Source organism: Anoplophora glabripennis, unplaced genomic scaffold (assembly GCF_000390285.2).
Source record: "Anoplophora glabripennis isolate ALB-LARVAE unplaced genomic scaffold, Agla_2.0 scaffold372, whole genome shotgun sequence".
Taxonomy (NCBI): Eukaryota; Metazoa; Arthropoda; class Insecta; order Coleoptera; family Cerambycidae; genus Anoplophora; species Anoplophora glabripennis.
The window spans coordinates 260,660-281,905 of NW_019416460.1; the positions used below are offsets into that span (position 1 = coordinate 260,660).

General features: G+C 31.5%; 1 protein-coding gene across 5 annotated transcripts in view; it reads right to left on the reverse strand.

The window, feature by feature from the left end:
* Positions 1 to 21,246, reverse strand: part of LOC108910174 (beta-1,4-glucuronyltransferase 1) — a 193,828-nt gene that overhangs the window by 88,421 nt on the left and 84,161 nt on the right. For 3 of the 5 annotated variants that reach the window (XM_018714704.2, XM_018714708.2, XM_018714709.2), the window contains exons 1-2: positions 16,110 to 16,287; positions 3,365 to 3,411 (exon numbers count right to left, since the gene is read on the reverse strand). The gene's annotated coding sequence lies outside the window, so the exon portion shown is untranslated. Of the gene's footprint in view, positions 1 to 3,364; positions 3,412 to 8,764; positions 8,873 to 16,109; positions 16,288 to 21,246 lie in introns of those variants that run through there. The other 2 variants (XM_018714707.2, XM_018714706.2) reach the window with 2 other exon arrangements.

The following is a 21,246-nucleotide window of genomic DNA, read 5'->3' on the forward strand; positions in this document are numbered from 1 at the left end:
TTTAATTTATATAGCTAGCAATTAATATCTATAAATTTATTAAAAGTATTTTGTGCAAGGATATATAACGTTTATAGCATTTACAACAAAACCTTCACTAATAATCGGTTTACTTACATCTTACATTTATTTTAAATAACTATTTTGAAAGTATATTAAAATAGGCCTCATTATGATGTATCTGAATTCCACATCCTTTATATTATAATTTCAACGTCCTACACAAAAATTCCTGCATTTGCAACGAAAGTTGCCTCATTGAATTGAGGATGTCAAGATTCCCCTCTATTGCAGTGAAAGTCACATTCTATGTGTTGGAGATGTTTGTGTGATCTTATTTTATAAGTTAATCGTTGACAGCAATGAAATAAACAGCTGATGAGCGTGTTGGATATATTTTCTCCATCTCTTTTTTCATTAACAGCTGTGGAAGATGTTAGAACCTATGTGCTTGTTTCCCTGTCGTAATATATATGTGATTTTACTAACATAATGAAACACATGAAAGAGCCTGTTTCGGGAAAAAAATATACTATTAGAAGTTTCTCTGCGGAATATTGTTCGGAAACCTGTTATAAATAAAATATCAAAAAATCAACTCGAGGCTAGTTGGAAAACTTTGTTTTAACAGTGGTCAAAGTTATGGAAAAGTGGTTTTTGACTCACGTAAAAAAGGTATTATTCATAGCGAAAAAAAGTTTATACAAAAAAGGTAGGTAATAAGCCTATAAAATGAAAAAAGTTCGATTAAATTCCGATACTATGTTTATGTACAAAAATGGTCGAAAATTGCCGTTTTTTCAATTGCTAATAATTAATGCAATTTTCATCGCAGACACTTGTAATTTAGGATTTTTTAGGCTTTTTACACCCTTAATAAATGGTAAAAATTTCAGCTCGAAAGCTTCATTGGTTTGGTGTTGGCGGAATTTGTTACCTAAGAAGATGCTATTTTCAATTCATTTTTCCCAAGCTCACAAGCGCGAAATTTGGAGAGAATATACATTAAGAGCTATATTTTCATGTCCTACATTAACATTAAGGTGAATTCAACTATTTAATTTCGAAAAAGAAGATAGCGACGATGCGTTCTATTGGTCTAGCGAACGAGTGGGGAAGGCGAGGCTTAGCATGCGCCCTTAACGATGCAATAAATATTAACATTTTTTCAAAGTCATTTTTAAACAAATTAAATTTGAAAAATTAAATTATCAGTAACTGCATATGTCAATACAACTATTTAGGTACAAAAACAACTAATGATCGAAACCCTACAACGACTGTGAGCTTGGGAAAAATGAATTAAAAATAGCATCTTCTTAGATAACAAATTCCGCCAATGCCAAGCTAATGAAGTTTTTGGGCTGAAATTTTTACCACTTATTAAGGGTGCAAAAAGCTTAAAAAGTCCTGAATTACAAGTGTCTGCGATGAAAATTGCATTAATTATTAGCAATTGAAAAAAGCGGGCAATTTCGACCATTTTTGAGCTCTTGCGCATAAACAAATTATCGGAATTTAATCGGACTTGTCTTATTTTACAGATTTATTTAATACCTACCCTTTTTGTATAAACATTTTTTTCTCTTATCAAATTAATATTACAAAAAATTACTTCTACACAAAAAAAAATAGGAACTATATTATTGTAGTCTGACACATTGTATGAAAAGCTACCACAATGAAGTGTATTATGGTCTAAATTATAATTTTTATTGCAGTAAAATTTAATATATATTTATTGAATTCTACTATTTATATGTCTATGTTATAGTACAATATGTTACAATAATACATTTTACCACATCCTTGCATTTTTATTTAAAATTCTTTTAAGAAAATTTTCAAAAAATATCGAGACAAACTTGACTGAAGACTGAGCAGTATCAATTTTTTGTTACATGCGTGGTTTTGTCGCATATGCAGATAAGTGATGTCAGTGGTATTAACCTGGTTATGAATAATACAAAACAAACTGCAATAATCTATAATAATCTTTAGTATAGACATATTATTATAAGAGTCCTCATATAAAATTAGTAAATATTTATGACAAAATAATTTAAATAAACAAATTTTTACAATAATGTGGCAGCAACGGCAAAAATTTTAGATGTTTCCGTACAAAGTCTATGAAATTTTGTCTCGTAAGAAAACTGCAAGCAACTGCGCCATTTTTTGTCCAATTTTAAGAAACAAAAAATAGTTTTATTGGCTCTGAAAATGTTGCAGACTGGCATTTGATATCATATTTTTCCAACGCTTTTCTAAACGATAGACGACTGCCAATCTTTTTTTAAATGAAAATAAATAATATATTTTTAATTTATTAGCTAAATATTTTTTCCGAATCAAACGATGTTTACCTCAATTTTTGCCAAAAATTTACGATAAAAATATGCAAAATTATATTAATCTGAGCGCTCCAACAGAACTGACTGACAATGGAATATGTTATTAATTTGTTATGAACTAAAATAAAACGATCTGAGTTTCACGTATGCTTGGTATTAAAAATAAGAACATCTAAACATGTTTATTAAAATGCATATAAAAAGATCAAGGCTTTTATCCTTTGACTGAACTGTTTTTCGAAGCAACAATATATTAGTAGTTCTTACAGAGGCCAAAGTAAAGTGAAAAGTTCACGCTTTCCCCCAGAATAGCTCAACTTGAGTTTGGCAGTTTTGAAGCTTTGTAATATTGAGGCGGGAAGTGCTAAACAACTATTGTAGTTTATATTTAGTTTACTGATTAAGGCGTTAACTCATGTTTCACCCTCGATTTTACTCGAACTTGTTGTAAAGACTAAAACACAAGTTTTAATCCTTCACAACTTTGCAAAGAGATGGTATGAACTTAAAACAATTGCACATGTCTTCCGATTATTTATGTTAAAAATAGTCTTATCTAGATTTATGAAGAACGACGTCGTACTATTTATACAGAGGCAAATAAATAAATAAAGTCAAAATATTTGACATAAATATATTTACATCTTTAGGTAAATTGAAAGACAATGGCTTGGGGTTGTAAATTTATATGTACTATTTTTCTACATAAAATATAGCCCTTTTCATAATACTTACGAAACTGTTAAAATTTATTACTCACCTAACTAATATAGTGTAGCAAATAATTTTTTGTACACCATTGTTCACTTGGTGACACTCATTGCTTAATTAAACAAAAATATAAAAATATACCTTTTTTATTGCTTTGTTTTCAGGCAGAATAAATAAGATTAATTACACAAACCTTGATATTCTGATGTTAGTTAACAGAAAAGTCTATTTGGCTTTAATATAATCAAATAAATCGAAAACCAGGAAATAATATTTAAAAATTAAAAGTAAATACTCACCGACTGTTTATTTCTCCAAACGTCATACAGTGGATGTTTACAGAGAGCTGAAAAAAAAGAATCCTTCATGAAAACGGCAAATATTTATTAGTTAATTGTTAGAACAGAGAGTAAATTTTGACTCGATCCTTGAAAGTAAGTCGGAAGTCACTTTACAGTTGTGTAAATTAAACTTGAAGGAACATTTAGTGTGGATTTCCTAGTTTTTAGAATTTATTACCATGCAGTTGTTATTTTACAATGGGAAATAACTGTGGTATATCATATGAAGTTATTGTCCCCTGAAGCGTCGACACAAATTTTTAATATTCCGTTAATTTATGCAAAATTAAATAATGAAACTGCCACTCCCACATGACAAAAATAGGATTGTTTAAAATAAATACCATGCCGCTGTTACCACAAAAGTTATTTGCATAATATTTTTAAAAGGAAATCTGCTTGATCAAAAACTAAAGAACTATGTCGTTTGTTCGTTTTGCATTACCTGTCGAAATAATGACAATTTTTTAAGCAGTTCTACTTATATACTCACCGCTGGTACAGTCGCGAACTAACTGGGGAACGTAATCTAGCAATAGATATTTGGGAACCATAAAGTAAAGATAGTATTACTTGGTAAAATATAGTAACAAATCAAATAAACTAACAGTTCTGAACGACAGGTCAAAAACCAATGAAAATATTTCTAGAATAGCACATACAATATAAAAATGACATAATAATCATGTGATCCAAGAAATATGCTTTATCCACGATGGGAAATATCGACAATTTCCAATAGGTATATAACGTGTGTGATACCAAGAAAGAGATAGTCATATAGAGAAAATGTACAATTTTATGCGAAATTCAATCTGTCTGAAATTTGATACGTTTATAGTTAAAAAAAACTTGAAAAAAGGAAATTGTAGGCTTTTTATTTTACCATGTAGTTATTTATTATGATTCTAAAATATAGAGTGTTAGAAAGTTTAACTGCCTTAATTTTAACAGACGGTAGAATACATTAAAATAAACAAAAAAACCTTATATGACATGGGTCCTAAACTCAACCATTTCCGTGAAAAAAAATTATCAAAATCTCTTGATGTACAAAAGTTCGATTAATTAAGGAATATTGACATAACTGCATTCATAGAATACCTTTTTCAACTTCTTTATGCTTAATTCTAAAAAATAATTAGCGTTTTAAAAAATTTAAAATTCGATAAAATTCATATCGAGCAATGTGACAACAGCGCAGCGGATAACACGAGGTACTAAACTGTTCAGCAATACGCAATTCAGTTGGTATCTGGAATTGGACTGTGTTTGAATGTATTTTGCGTACCACTTTCCTTTTCTTGAGGTGTTTTCCAGCGAGTTCGCGAAAATTGGAATCGAAGGTGTCGTGCGTGCAGTGAAAATAGTGGTGGGCATTTTTAGCATATGTTGTAGTTTATTTTGTACTTGTGCGTTTAAAAATTAGTGAATTTTGCTTTTTGATAGATACTTAAATTATTTTTACTACGTATGATTGTTTGGACGACGTGAATTTTTGGGTACTTTAATTACATATTTTTCAAATTCATGATTTGATTAAGTTAAGTTCCTGAAGAGATCCATGATTACTAAAATTCGAGCTAAAATTTAAGCACAACACTATCTTCGCACTACAAAATCGATATATTTTATTTTTATTTAAAAACTGGAAAACGATTGTCTTGAAATTTACTAAATGTTACACAATAATAGTTCTTTACATTTTTTCCGTAGGACAAGTCTGCCGCGTGCACACGTGGTATGCATCAGATGTTTAGCGTCAGATTAAGCGCTGTTGTCACGTTGTGATGAAACTCCCCAATATTAATACTCGCTGTATTTTGAAAACTGTTAATCCTACGCCTCTGTAATATACAACCTTTTTGTTCATTTATGATTACTCTATCTCATGCTGAAGTAATGGCAGTAAAACTTCTTACACCCTGTATATTATCCAGACACTTTATAAAGATGAATTCCAAGGCATAAGGAAAACAAGTTAATTTTATAGAGAGACCACCAATCTGCAGCTTCCTTTGAATCATTGCTCAAAGTAACAAGAAACCGTTCTTATTCAAGCAATCCTTGGAAGTAAAAGACAACACATAGCATGTGTGAAACGGAGACTTCATAAATGTTTACAATCCACATGACCACCGAGTTTAGGCAACCAATATTGCACGGTTGGAACTGTCAACTAAAAATTACTAAATCTTAGGGTCACCAATATTAATGATTCGTTTACAATGAACAATAACAAACCCTTACGACTACGCTCGAAATAATGCGATCGTTGATTGATTGAATACTATCCCGTGAAAAATTACATCAACAACAGCCGATCAAACAGATTGTTATGTTTTAATGTAATCTTGACGGTCACATGGCTTGTAATCATTTATGAAAGTTCTGTATAAACAGTCTTTTTGTTAAGGATATTTAAAAGCTTCCTTACACTTTAGCACGTTGAATACAATGAATTAAAAATCGTATTCATATTTTAATTTAACTTTAATTTAAATAAAACCGTACGCCTCCAAATTAGTCGGTTCTGTAGTTAAACAAGATATTCATGAAATACTCGTACAGACATCGGTGATTATTCTCTTGTAATCGCGATCAAAAAGAGATTTAGAAATATTTATGTCGGCTGCCTAATGAAACGTGAATCTCTTAAGACCACCTCCCATTAGGCTTATTTGTGAGATAACTTTTAATACCGGTGTGGGATTTGTCTGAAATTTCATACTGCCGCATGCCTCAGGATTACGTGACTCATACGGCGAAAAATCCAATATTTTCCACACCAAGTTATTCGAAACTGTATTAAAAATTCCGCGCGCGATAAATCGACACATTTCGTACGTTTTGTAGACATATTTCGACAATACCCGCATGATCATCAACAACCATGTTATGACGATCACCCATATCCAAACAAATTCGTACGAAATTGAAGGTATTCATTTAATTTACTCGACGTCCGACTCCGCGAAATACAAATTAATTCCGTCTAGCAATTTATTCTCTTCTGGCTTCGAATTGAATTGGGAAATCCGTGTACTCTGATAGAAAATGAGAAACTTCGGACCAGATAAAAACCGTAGTAACCACAAGAGAAAACCAACATCAGAATTTCAAAGAAATAAATCGGATGAAGCAGTAGATAAGTGTAATTAAAATGGAAATGGTACAACGCGGATGAGATGGAAATGGAATGCCAGCAATTTTTCTAACGAATCTTCTGGGTCTATGTACAGGTCATCTATTATACAGGGTGATTCACAAATGGTGACCAAAAATGAAACCTCGTATTTTTTGGTGAATTTCAAGGGGAGTCTTTCCTATCTAGAACGCTTCGTTAGAAAGATACAGGATGCTAAACTTCAAAAAATATTTTTAATTTTTTTAAATAATTTAAAAACTAGTAAGTGAAATAATTTGAAATTGGGCACATGTATTTATGTAAACATTGTCCAAAATCTGAGGACTTTTCCTAAAATTTACATTATCCAGTGGCGGAGATGCAGGGTATCGGTGGTATATTTTTCTAAATAAAATAGTACGCCACTGTTTTACGGTAACAAACATGATATTTTCAGATTCGTCTTTCAATTTTCTACAAATTACTACTCCCTTATGTTTTTCGAAAAAATCCTGATTTTCGAGTAAAACCTAAAAAACGAACTGAGAACACACTTCGATATTCGAATATAATGCTTTTTAAAATTACAGTGTTCTGCTTTGACATTTTGAGCAGTTAGAAGAAATAATAAATAATGCTTTTCATCAGATTCAAGCAACAATAAATTTCGAACAAATTACATTTTCGTTACTAAAAAGATGTCGGGCCTGTGTTCGTGGAAATGGAGGTATTTTTGAGCATTTACTCAAATAAGAGCATTAAAATGATGACTAATGTTATTAATTTCTCTATACGAATAAATAACCGAATGATTAGTGTCATAGTGTCATGTCATTTAAGTAAAAGTGTTTTCAGTTGGTTTTTTAAGTTTTACTCGAAATTCAGGCTTTTTTACATAAATACAATGTGCCCAATTTCAAATTATTTCACTTACTAGTTTATAAATTATTTAAAAAATTAAAAATATTTCTTGGAGTATAACACCCATCCCTATATCTTTTTAACGAAGCCTCCTAGATGAAAACTTTATAGGAAAGATTCCCCTTAAAATTCACCATGAAATACGAGGTTTCATTTTTGGTCACCATTTGTCACTCTGTATTTTGACCATATGGTAAATATACAGGGTGTTTGTAAATAAGTGCGAAATATTTAAGGGGATGGTTGCCGAAGTTATTTTATGAATAAAGTTCATATAAAGGTAGGTCGAAATATGCTTCGTTTCCGAGATACAGAGTGTTTAAATTTAAATTTAATTTTTTTTTTATTAATTATTTCAGAGTTTAAAAGATATTGACTCGAAATTTGAAAATCACTTTATAGACATAAATGTGATTTTTTTGGGGTGATCCGAATATTTCTACTTGCACCAGTGGCGCTCGTACGAAATTGCTACAACCTTTTTTAATAAAAAAATGGTACGCAACTGACTTTTTTCCGTTTTAATATTTTTTTTAGTGATCCGCCATCAAAAGTTGTGTATTTTTAATTTCTATTGATACATTATCTAGTAGGTTGTTGTCAATATTTCTAAATAAAATACAACCATCGAATTTCGAGTTTTTATGACAATTTATTCAGATTTAATACCTAATTCTGGAAAAACTGTAAAAAATACGATAAACTCTCAAGAGGGAAAAAGATCCTTATTTGTTTAACAAAATATGAAATTATTTTATTTTGACTTCAGAAATTTATGGTGTAGTTCCAGGGTATATAAAGCAATCGAATAAAAATAAATAACTAACTAAAATTATCGCTACGGCAAACTGACGAGAACTTAGAACGTTGCTCTTGTCTTATGACAAAGATTTGATATATATTTATTTACTGTTTTTTTTTACAAAGAGGTACCTAGGTATATTGTGATAATCTTGTTGGAACTATGGATTTATTTCAAGTAGATATTCTTCCATAATATTAAAATTTTTGGTCATAATTCTTTGATCCGTTATTCAATTGTTTTTTTAACATCACTAAAAAAAATCAGAAAAATTTTTTCAATTTTTTTTTTAAAAGTAATAATATCAAATTCATATTTCTTTACTCCGATATTCAATTGTTTTTCTTTTGTAAGCGTCTTTAGAGAATTTATTGAACTTTTTTTCTAGAAAAAGTAATAACCCAGAGGATCTTATTTTAAACAGGCTTAATTGGAGATTTTTTTTAACTTACTTAAATATTTTAAATAAAAAAGCACGTAGGCATGTTAGAAAAAAATCTTCACTTACTTTTTAGACCATAATTGGCCAAAGAAACTCGACGATGGCTTATTGGAAACTATTCGAATGAGACAATAAGTACTTGCTCTCAACTTACGCATCCGCAACCGCAGATAAGTTATGATTGACTGAAGTAGAATAACCCGTTCTCGTAGTAAGTTTAAGTCAGGAACGACCTGATATAATAGTTACTTAGCGGATAATGTTTGCTGTACCCGAATGCTAATTGGATTAACTCTACAGAATAAATAGTACACGCTACAGTTTTGTGTTTGCCGTTTTATTTACACTTTGCTAAAAAGTCCAGGTCAATATTGTACTTGTATTATAAAAGTAAGACAGCCTGTTATGTTGTCAAAGCAAATACTAAAATATAGTGCCCGACATATTAACATGGATTAAATTAGTAGATAACACTTATTCCAGAAACTATATATTTATGAAAGCAAAAAAAATATTAGGGAAGGGGTTTTGGGATAGTTTTCTTACCTAAGGCATGGAATGGCAATCTTTAAAAAGCAGAAATAGGTTAGATGTCATTTATCGTGGCTTATTCACCCTATTTTACAAAAATAGAAATGCCCTTGTAAATCGGTTTTTGGAATGCGGATTCGGATTCAGCACCAAAAAATACACAAAATCTATACAATGTGTCCTAAAATGATGGAACAAAATTCATATTTTTTTCCAGATGAAATTTAAAAAAGTCGCTGAAACAGGTCAAATAGAAATTGTCACTTTTCTGCACTATTTTCTATTTTTTTGGGAAATGTTTAACCACCTATAACATTACCGACATTTTTTTAATAGTATAAATAAATAGCCCTTCTAAACACGAATTCAGCGATATATTTAGTTAAGGTTTTGTCATAGTTGTCAAAAAATGGAGGAATTAAATGAAAACAATAATTTAGTACTACTTTTTATTTTATTACAGCAAACGTTCAAAGTGGCCCCCATTAACCTTTGCACAATGCCCAATTCGGTGTTCAAAGTTATCAATTACATTTTGAATATCATTTGGTGTTATGTTTCGAACTTTTATGATACGATTTTTCAATCCTTCGATAGTGTCTGCTCTGTTCACATATACTTTACTTTTTAGATAATCCCACAAAAAAAATCCAGTGTGGTTAAGTCAGGGGAGTGTGGTGGCCATTCAAGCGGTCCTCTTCTGCATATCCATCGGTTTGAGAAAATTTCATTAAGGTCATTTCTTACATCGAGACTAAAATGTGGAGGGAAACCATCTTCTTGGAACCAGACATCACCAGCAGGCATATCGTGCTCATTAGGGTTAGGAAAAATTAATTCCAGGGCTGGAATCAGCCAAAAACGCAACAAATCCAAATAAATGTCGCCTGTCAAATTACCCTCAAAGAAATAAGGTCCCAGTATGCGATTTTCTACTATTCCAGTCCAAACATTCACTTTTTCGTTCAAGTCGAAAACAAAGCCAGGCCTTAGGCTTATCTAGGACTACTTCCCTTAAAATTTTACACAAGGATCTCAATTTTCATCCTTACAAAATCCAGATTGTCCAAGCATTGAAACCAACAGATCTTCCTGTTCGCCTACATTTTGCTGAAACGATGCTACAGCATAAACTTGACGTCCACAATTTATGGATGTCTGATGAAGCACATTTCCATTTATCTGGCTATACCAATAAACAAAACAGCCATTATTGGGCTTTGGAAAATCCACAAGAATTTCATCCACAGCCGTTACACAGCCCCAAGGTAACAGTATGGTGCGCAATGTCTTCAATGGGAATCATAGGTCCCAATTTTTTTGAGGATCACAATGAAAATGCTTTAACAGTCAATGCTGCACGCTATACTGACATGATTAACAGTTCCTTACACAGCAACTGAACATGTTTCCACAGAACAATAGCTGGTTCCAAGATGGCAAGATGGCGCTACTTCACATACCGCAAGAGCATCAATGGATTCCATGCGAAGATTGCTTCCACGTCGTGTTATCTCCAGACACAGAGACATTGAGTGGCCCCCAAGATCGCCAGATCTTACGGCAAGCGACTACTTTTTGTGGAGCTATCTAAAAAGCAAGGTGTTCATTGGCAAACCACGAGATATTCGGGAGCTAAAAATGAAAATTCGGGAAGAAATTGCTTAAGAAATAAAAATGGCACACAATTATCTTGTTATTGCTATTCCTTGTTTTAATTAAATACAGTTGCTTTCGGAAATATGTCGTTTTCAAAACTTCACACTCCCATGATCCACCTGTTATAATAAAAAGGTAAAACCGGTATTTCCTGAGTTAATGTAATCTTCAAACAATAACTTGTAAATTCCCTATGACGAAATGGAAGCAACGACGCTGAAGGAAACAATAGTTTTCTTTACACTGTATACTAGGTGTGTTTAGAGCAAAAATGATGGGACTGGAAAAACTTTTTTTTAACTCTCATTACAGGCCTGTAATGAAAAGTTTACGTTGATGTAAAATAACCTTAATATTACGTTACTTCAAAGTGCAACGATTTTAGAGAAATAAGGAATAACCTAATAGCATCAATTTATCATTGGCAGATGGTACTGAAGCGAAACAAAATGTTGACCCTGAGGCGTTAAGTCCAATTGTATTTCAAGGAATTAAAAATGATGACCTTATTAATAGACACAAAACTTGATCATGCATGGTTCATATTTGAATTGCTCTTAGATAATCTAGTTAGTATGTCACCTTAAACATTATTTTCTCTTTAATTACCGGTCACTAAAAAATATTCATATTCAGAAGGACAATTATCAAAAAATAGTTTTTAATCTCCATAAATTTAATCGTTTGTATCAAATTTAACATTTGATACATTAAAGAAATAACAAACATTAAAGTTTAATATTTCTCATGAATAAAATTACAATTAAAAAGATACTTAACAAGCACTGGTCATTTGAAGATGACAATTCTACATTTTTTTTTAGCAATTTCATCTTAATTACTTCTTGTCCAGCAGCTACTTTGTTTGGCAAATAATGAATTTTCTTGATAACGCTCTCGACTAATGTTTACATATTCATCACTACAGAGATTGCTACGTAATTTCTACCAAGTTTTTCCTTTTGAAAGTAAGTGGATGATATAAATAGATTACAATTTATTTGACATTAGACCGAGTGCAAAGAAATATTATAGCGACCTATATTTTTTCCAATAAAAGGAAAGTAAAGAAGCAGATTGTAGCAATGAAACCATTTATAACTTATAAACTTTCAGATTCAGTGATATGATTCAGTTATACAGGGTCGCCGATATGTATGGAAACGGTCGATTATCTCCTAAAATAAGATAGCTATCGAAAAATAACAAGAAGCAAACGTTTTAGGGTTAAAATCTGTTACAATAAAGAAAAATAAAAAATACAGGATCGGTCAAAAAGCCATGACGAAACAAAGTTGATTTTTCTTTAATGGAATACCCTGTATATTATACCATAATTCAATTCTTCTCGAAATTCTAAACAAAATTTATTTAGCACATCATGTACCTAAACTTAACCGTTTTCGAGATATAGAACTTTGAAAATCATTTTCTTATAAATTATACCAAAATATTTTAGTCTATTAAGTTTATAGTCCATCAACTTACCTTTGAAAGTTTCTAGCTCCATAGAAACGTCGCGTCGTTCTTTTGTCTAATAGTGATTATCTTGACAACACATCAAAAATACATTTACCTAGTGTGAATAATTTTCTCGCAAAAATAGCACATTTAACTGAAACCGAGAGTATTGAAGTTTTAATAATCACAGGATATGGTGATAGAAGACGAAGTTGTGACGAAGTAGTGGATATTTTTCATTAATTGCGTCCCGATCGGGAACATATTTCTAAATCTACCGTTTCAAAAACATTGCAGCGTTTTTATGAAGCTGGAGGTGTTAGAGATCGACGAAAAAGTAGAAGACCAGACCATTCATATTTTGGATGTATGGTATGGGCATTTCCAAATGGAACTTTTCCTGATAAATGGATTGGACACAAAGGGGCAATTGAATCCCCAGCTAGGTCTCCCGATATGACCCCGCTTGACTTTTTTCTGTGGGTCACATAAAAAGTGTAGTCTACAAAAATAGGCCGCAAAATATTGAAGAGTTGCAGGAAAGGAAAATGCATGAAATTTCCACTATTCTTCCCAACACCCTTTTAGATTCACTACAAAATTTTGTTCAGCGAATTCCTTACTGTCAGGAGGTAAATGGTGAACACTCTGAGCACCTTCTAAAAATAGAATTCCAAAGAAAATATTTGTTGTTTATTAAAACTTCTCTTCACTTTTTTATTCTGGCATAACTATTGTTTTAATAAAATTTAAAATATCATATCCATATCCTCCACCTTCTGGTATTTTCAAAATAAATATCCATAATTTGAAGCCCTTTTTCTGTTATAAATTTGAGAGTAGATACATTCAAAGTTCGATATCTCGAAAAACAATTAAGTTTAGGTACATGATATTGTATGAATTTTGTTCACAATTTCGAGAAGATTTGAAATATGGAATAATATACAGGGTGTTAAAGAAAAGTAACTTTGTTTCGTCATGACTTTGACTGATCTTGTTTATGTACTTAATTTTTCTTTATTGTGATATATTTTAAAAAAACCTAAAACGTGATTGTCTTATGATTTTTCGATAGCTATCTTACTGTAGGACACAATCGACCGTTTCGATACATATCAGCGAGCCTGTATATACCTACGTACATATTTATTTCCAATAACCGTATAAAAAAGTATCTCCTATGTCTTAACTTCTCGAAATGAAATGGTACAGCGTACAAAATTAAATAACTAAGCCAAATGTAGGACAATTATTGTTGTAGCTCGAAATGGAATGCTGGTGATTGAATATTAATGAACAACTAAAATTGTTAGCAAGAAATATTGGCAGGACATTCTTTCTGACTCATAGTTGGCATTGATCATATAAACTTGTTCGGCACAAGTACTATGGTACGAAATTTAAGCTAGTACTGTTATGCCATGTTTTTAACCAGCAGTTAATGAGAGATCAGAATAGATTAAAAACAGTTTAGCTTTAGATTATAAACCAGTTCTGAATGAAATCTGCGATAAATTCTTACTAATTACCAAGCTCATAATATTCATTATCGAAAATACTGTACTGAAACCCTGTGAAATATATAAATAAAAACTAAATGGTTTTTGTGTTATTTATTTATAAATCGTCATCTTTATCAATTAGTGGATACAAATTAATACATAATATTTTAAGTTTGAAAGTAATCTTTTTCAATATAAAAGTAAATATTTTGGTTCTTGTAACAATTATAATCTCTTCTGTTGCATGACTAGAGATCGAAACCTCTGTGACGACTATCAAATAAACAAAGAGTAGTAATCTATATTATACTAGTAAGCGGCAATACGCTTTGTAGAAGCAGAAATAGGCTAAATCTATGGTCAGGACGTGTGCCGCTCTATGCTAACGGTACACAATGCTACTGACTGCCAAAGAAACATGTGCCATACACTCGACCAAGCAAACCGTCAAAGTCACACACGCACAAACGAAAATGCAATGCAAGGCCAACGTCCATCAGCAAAACACCTGCATTGTTCACCGGCACGCCAGGCCGACAGGGCAGGCATTAGGGTATCATATCGAATAAATTGATCGATGCAAAGCTTCAGAACAGAGGCAGACACGTACATGTTATTGTACAATGATGCGAATAGTGGGATTGCTAAAACGTGAAATAGGTTATGCTTGTATTAGTAAAAATAGAATAATATAAAGAGAGCAGTTATAAGAAGGCAACAGTTGTGTCACTTTTTGTTTGAATAAAATTTTATTGAAGAGAACCCGATCTACAGCCTTTATACATGACTGTTTCGTTGAATTCAAAATACTGCAACATTGCTGTATATGTATGTCACCTCTTGGTAGTAACATAACCTATATAAGTGACAGACAATGATGCCAGACTTAGGGATTTTCTCCTAGTTCTAAGGAAACATAATAAGGATTGTATACTTTTGTGCAAATTATAGAATTTCAGACTGTAATTGTTTCATAGAAGTAAATATGGTAAATGTTTTTGTTGAAGCTAAATTTCACCTCGTCCGCAACAAATCGATGTAGTGAAATACTTTTATAAAACATACTAGTTAATTTCACATCTAGGTATTTTCAAATCTAAACATCTCGTATCACTAATGAGAACACTATACAATTTTCATTTAAATTTTCATGGTCTTTTTATGATTTCATATTGTACATTTTATTGAGCAATATTATTGCTTTATTTATAATTGTTCTACAGAAATGTTTTAATTTAAACTTCGTTAAATCATTGAAACTTTACACAAACATAAATTTTGCCTTCAGGATTAACCAAAGTACGTACAGTCACAACTTTAAACAACTTATACTTTCATTTATTTGTACCCCGCTTAACCCTACATAAACAAGTGCATAAATGCAGCCAATTCGTTAAAAATAGCTGTCCAGGTCAAGATACGAAACAGATAAAAATGTCTCAAAAATAACTACTACTGATTTCAATCTAAAATACATTTTCACAACCTATAATCCAGAATTAACACACATGTCCTTAATTAATGTTTTCATATTTTAATTATGCCAATTAATTAATTACATAATTGATGCAAGGAAGAGATAAATAATTACATAATTATATGTTTTTTCTCCCATGATATACATACAGATGATCTTGTGACTTCTTATAAAAAGATATTTAAGATCATATAAACGTTTATTTGCTTTTTTTCAAAAACTGATAATTTTGTTTGTAGTCAATAAAGTTTATTCTGAAGTTCAGTTTTATCTGATGAACGCTTCTTTCTGGATGTGAGCGTAATACGAGTATGAATAAAATGAGAAAATATTTAAAACAATAAAATATGAAATGTATTTGTTTTAAAGTTGTGTAGTATATAAGTACCATAGTACTATATCCGACAACAAATATATCTTCACATAATGCACAAAATAATACGAATTTAAAAAGTAACACAATACTAAACTTATAAACAATTGTTAGATGTTTATTGAGCTTGTCTATTTACATGCTACTTAAAGGTGATCAAAACTATTCCAAATATTCTAAATATCTCACAACCCAATGCCAGTTGTGGGTAGTTGATTCGAAAAACAAAGTTTATATCTGATTCCGAATTACAGTGTTTAATGTTGAATTTAATTTAGTACATACAATTTATCGTGTCAAATAAATAAACATAATTAGTTTCCTTGCAAAAAGTTGCATGCTAACGAGTTCTTTCAACTCGGCAGCACCAAGATCTGCGATACAAAAACAAGATATATTACATACCTCTTAAGCTAGACCATCTTAATTGCTCGTTAATGCATAACCCGATAAACGATAACAAACGGACGCACAACAGAAACAAACGCCGCTCGTTTTCAGCGACTCCCGCGACCGTTTTCACTCGCCCGGCCGCTCTAAAATCACTGACCGCCTTGATTTATTTTCAGTTTCCTTTCACACACAGCAAGCCGTCTGCCGCTACTACCACTTACCGCTCGGCGATGGTAGCGGCGAACACCGAATACCGGAATGCAACTTGGTAGTAGGCGATGTGAACTTGACACATCGCAGCTTACTCTGATTAGGATTAATTGTTCTTCGGGTACGGCCTTATGGAGAGAGTGTTAAGATTATTTTTGGAGAATCTAGCTTTTGTGATCGAGATTTAGTCCCAATTCCGAAATTTAATTTTAAAAAATGTTAGTTTTGTTATAAAAGGTCGACGTGACGTCACAGTGATTTAAAAGTGATCAGGTTTCAGTTGCAAACGATTCTGGCGAAGAAAAGGTCCTGTGTCTACGTATTATCAAATTGTTTGGAAGTAAATAAGAAATTAGATACAAAAAATTGGATTCGATGTATGTAACTTTCTAAGAAAGCCATTACTTATGGAAAATATAAAAAGTATTACATTAGATGATGGTGATCAACCTCTGGGTTTTTCTAGATTTTGTCTTGAGACGTGTGTAGATCGTACTACTACTGGAAAAAATTAAAGAAACAAAAAATTTTCATGAATTTTTTAGTCACTTTACTAAATGAAAAATGGTCGTATCGAGATAAACAAAAAGGCATTTTGAAGCTTTAAGTATCTACTTTCAAGATCTTTAGACAAACAATTTTTTTGAGCTATGATTATCTAGCAATCAAAAGAAATACTTTTTTAGGACTATCCATGAAAAAAATTTTCAAACTCAATAAATACAGAGGTCACTTACCCTATTTATTCAGCTTCAATTTGATTTTTGAAAGGTCTCCGTGCGACTATTGGTTGCCGAGATATTGCTGGTTGAATGAAAAATAAAACTTTTGTCCTTAGTCATCGATATCCCTGCATGAAATTATCGCAATCCATGGAGAGTCCTATGAAGAAAAACAATATTGGAATTTTTTTTCAAGGTATTTCTTTTGATTACTCGATAACAGTAGCTCAGTAGTAAAAAAATTTTTGTCTAAAGATGTTGAAACTAGTGACGTAAAACTTCAAAATGCATTTTTGCTTATCTCGATACGACCATTTTTCATTGAGATAAGCCTTTTGAAAATCACTAAAAAATTTACATTTTTTGTTCCTTTAATTTTTTCCAGTAGTGTATAAGAAAATGCGAAAACTTGTAGTAATGATACTATACTCAATATTTTACAGTACCCACTGTAATTATTATACGAAGAGTGCTGAAATGTTTGGCGCATTGAATGAGACCATTTTCAGAGGCCACTACTGAACGTTTCAAAAGATCACCGCTAAATGATGGAACAGTTCCGTCTGTAGCGGGTTTAGAACTAACGGAAACCGAAATTAACTTCAGGGGACGGGGGGAGCTAGGGTTTTTGATAGCGGGTTCGCCCCCACAGATTCTAGCCCAAGAACATCAAGAGCAAGTGGATAATCCTAACTAAGGCCAAGGAAGTGCAAGACATTCTAGTAGAACAAACATTTTAAAACAGGCAATTAGCAATCAACAGATCCTTAATTGGATTTCGTACGATTACGTGCGCTTCAAATGATCTATAAGAATGGATTTATTTTCCACAACGCCTATTTTAAATGCAGTTGGTTACCAGATAAAACTGCGTATAAAGGTCAGAACTATATAAAGCTCAGCATAAAGCTTTTCTAAACTGTTTTCAGAATTTTTATTCTACATAACTTTTAACATTAACGCATTGTAATATGTAAAAATATACACTTGAAAAACAAGTTCATATATTTTAATAACTTGGCGATATTCATTTGTTTGAACTGATACAAACTTCTGGCGCTTCATGAAAATTCAACAACTTTTATACATATTTATTTATTCTGCAGGTGTAGTGAAATATTATATAAAAACTCGCTGAACAGGGAATATTCTATCCAAATATGTAAAAATATACTGGATGTTCCATTTAAATTAACAAAGTTAACATCAGCGGCCACTTTGTTTGGACCTCAATTGTTTTTTAACTATCATTTTCGAAAACTTCATAAAAAGTCGTGCAACTTTTGTATTTCACATTTTTTTATAACTTTTAAAACAAAAAAGTTAAAGGGGGGTCAAAATATAGTGAATCACGCTGTACAGTGTTTCAAATTTAACGCATCGGTCTTATTACGGGGAAACGAATAATTTGACTTATTGTCTCAAATGGGACTAAATAGAGTCCATCCAAAAATATTCTTTTTCAAAATTCTTCAAATAGAAATTACATCAACAATTACTTTTTCAAGATGATTCCCAAATTTTTCTCCATAAAGAAAAGTTGCATTTTTATGTAGAAATTTCTGAAAATAAAAGTTTAACCCTTTTTTTAATTGTCTCTAAAATCCCGTCCCGATACGCTCAATAGTTTATTAACAATTAACGTTATAAAAAAGCTATCTTGGGAACAAAGAGGCGTAAATGATTTATCTTTTTTGTAATTATCATAAAAAAGCTCTATTTAATGGAAAAAGAGCAAATTCCCGAGCAGCTTTTGCCTGACTCTGGGACAATTTGTTTACAACGGTGTTTTGTACGTCTTATTTTGCTGTAAGGGGCAACTTTATTTCAATTTTTTGAAATTTTTCTTTTTCAATACATTTCTTTGGACAGGGTTCATAGTTCAAAAGTAAGAATGAATTCCCTGACTTTTCCATAAAATCCAGGTCACTTGTAGTTCATTTTTACATACTAATTGGTGTTTATGCATTAAATTTTTTCTCAACTGGAGCCCATAATCTTTTTATACCATAAGAACCTCTTATAAAGGTTTCAAAACCACAAATAGTTTTCTCTTTCAAGAACCCAGGACCGGCTTTCACAAAATTTCCAGTTGCAAACATCAAATTCCCTGACTTTCATGAATATTTTTAAAATTCCCCAACCATTCCCTGTTTTTTATGAAGAATAACGAATTCCCTGACTTTTCCCGGTATTTCCGGTTTTCCCGGCCGCTACGAACCCTGTTGGATCAATTATGAACCTATATCTATTTACAGTATTAACTTCTAAAATTGACGTTTAGTTATTAAAGAATTAGTTGCAAAAAAAACGAAATTAAGCTGCAAATTCCTGGAGCAACAATTTCACGGTCAATCGGATCGGCATTTGGCATACATGTTGGTCTTTTCAATAAATTTTATCAACATCCATCGCTTTTTGCAATAATAAAGCCCAGTTTTCGAAAACTGATTTTTCCGCGTTCAACCTTTATTTTACAGTTAACAAATTGGTGAAATATGACTTTAGATACCTTATATTGTAGATAATTTAATTGTCTACAACATATAATGAAATTTTCCGATAGACTAGACTAGACTTTCGTGGGCATATATTATTATTTCGAATTTTCACCACCAAGAACGGCGGTGACATATTTAACATTAAGGCGATGTTTCGCATTGTATTAGCTATGTTCTGTCCAAATTTGGTTAGTGTAACTCTCTCGGTTTTAATAATACAATACATATGTATGTTTTCAGCCACGAAAATTGAATAATTTCAAATATTTCGCATTTTCACCACCAAGATCAGCGGTGACAACATGTTTAACATTAAGGCGATATTTCGCATTTTCTTAGTTATGTCCTGTCCAAATTTGGTTAGTGCAACTCTCTCGGTTTCGAAAATACGATACCTATGTGTTTTCAGCCACGAAAATTAAATAATTCCAAATATTTCGAATATTCTCCACCAAGAACGGCGGTGACAACATTTTTAACATTAAGGCGATGTTTCGCATTGTATTAGCTATGCCCTGTCCAAATTTGGTTAGTGCCACTCTCTCGCTTTCGAAAATAAAATAGCTATGCATGTTTTCAGCCACGAAAATTTAATAATTTCCAATATTTCGAATTTTCACCACCAAGAACAGCGGTGACAACATATTTAACATTAAGGCGATGTTTCGCATTGTATTAGCTATCTCCTGCCCAAATTTGGTTAGTGCAACGCTCTCGGTTTCGAAAATACAATACCTATGTATGTTTTCAGACACTATTCCTAGAAACTAGATTACTCGATATTAGACAATTGTATATGCACCAGATTGTTCTCTTTATCTACAAGAACAAAACGTTTGAAAAAGTCAGTCATTGTTATTGTACAAGATATAAAGAAAACAATAATGCAAAAATTGACCTTACACAAAGAAATATTAGCCTAAACGTCATACTCACCTTTCACAAAGAATCTTTAATAGTTTGCCACAAATGTATAAAATTTATTTAGAAAAAATAAACTCATTAAACATGATAAAAAAGATTTTTAAAAAATATATAATTACATTAGTTAGAACAGTAACTAGGAATCTAATTGAAATTCTTAACTAAATAGCCTTCTTTCCTGACACTCTGTACATGTAGTCCATTCAATATATAATTTTTCTTTATTGTAAATTGTAATTGTATTAGTACTTGTAGTCAAAAATAAACTAACTAAGGCTTATCGGGATGTCTCGCGCGGAATTCAGCGCACGCATTGCGTATACTTAAGCCTTTAACATGAAGAAAAATTCAACTTTCTCTTTTGGATTAAATAACTGATTCATCTTAGCAACTGAATTAAAACGTTATTTTTATACACATTCAAATACAACAGCTTTCAATTAACACAATGAAAATACAATAATGATAACTTATTTCAAATAACACAATTTTTGTTTAATATCCAAGGCCTACTATTGCTGTATTAGCTTTTTTTAGTTCCTGCCGACTGCAGATTATTTTCCTTATTTTTTTCTGATTGTTCGAAAACGGCCACTCCAATAAGAAAATGTGACATAAAATTTTTTATTTAGAATTTGAAGGTTTGTCAAATTTTGTTAAAATAATACGGTGTTGTCATTTAAAATATATCGTATTTGTAGCTACTGCAAAAGTCTGGCAACACCGAAAAGAATTATTTGTTAATTTTTCTTAATCAAGTTAGTCCCTACAACTTTGCATTTGGAAGTACTA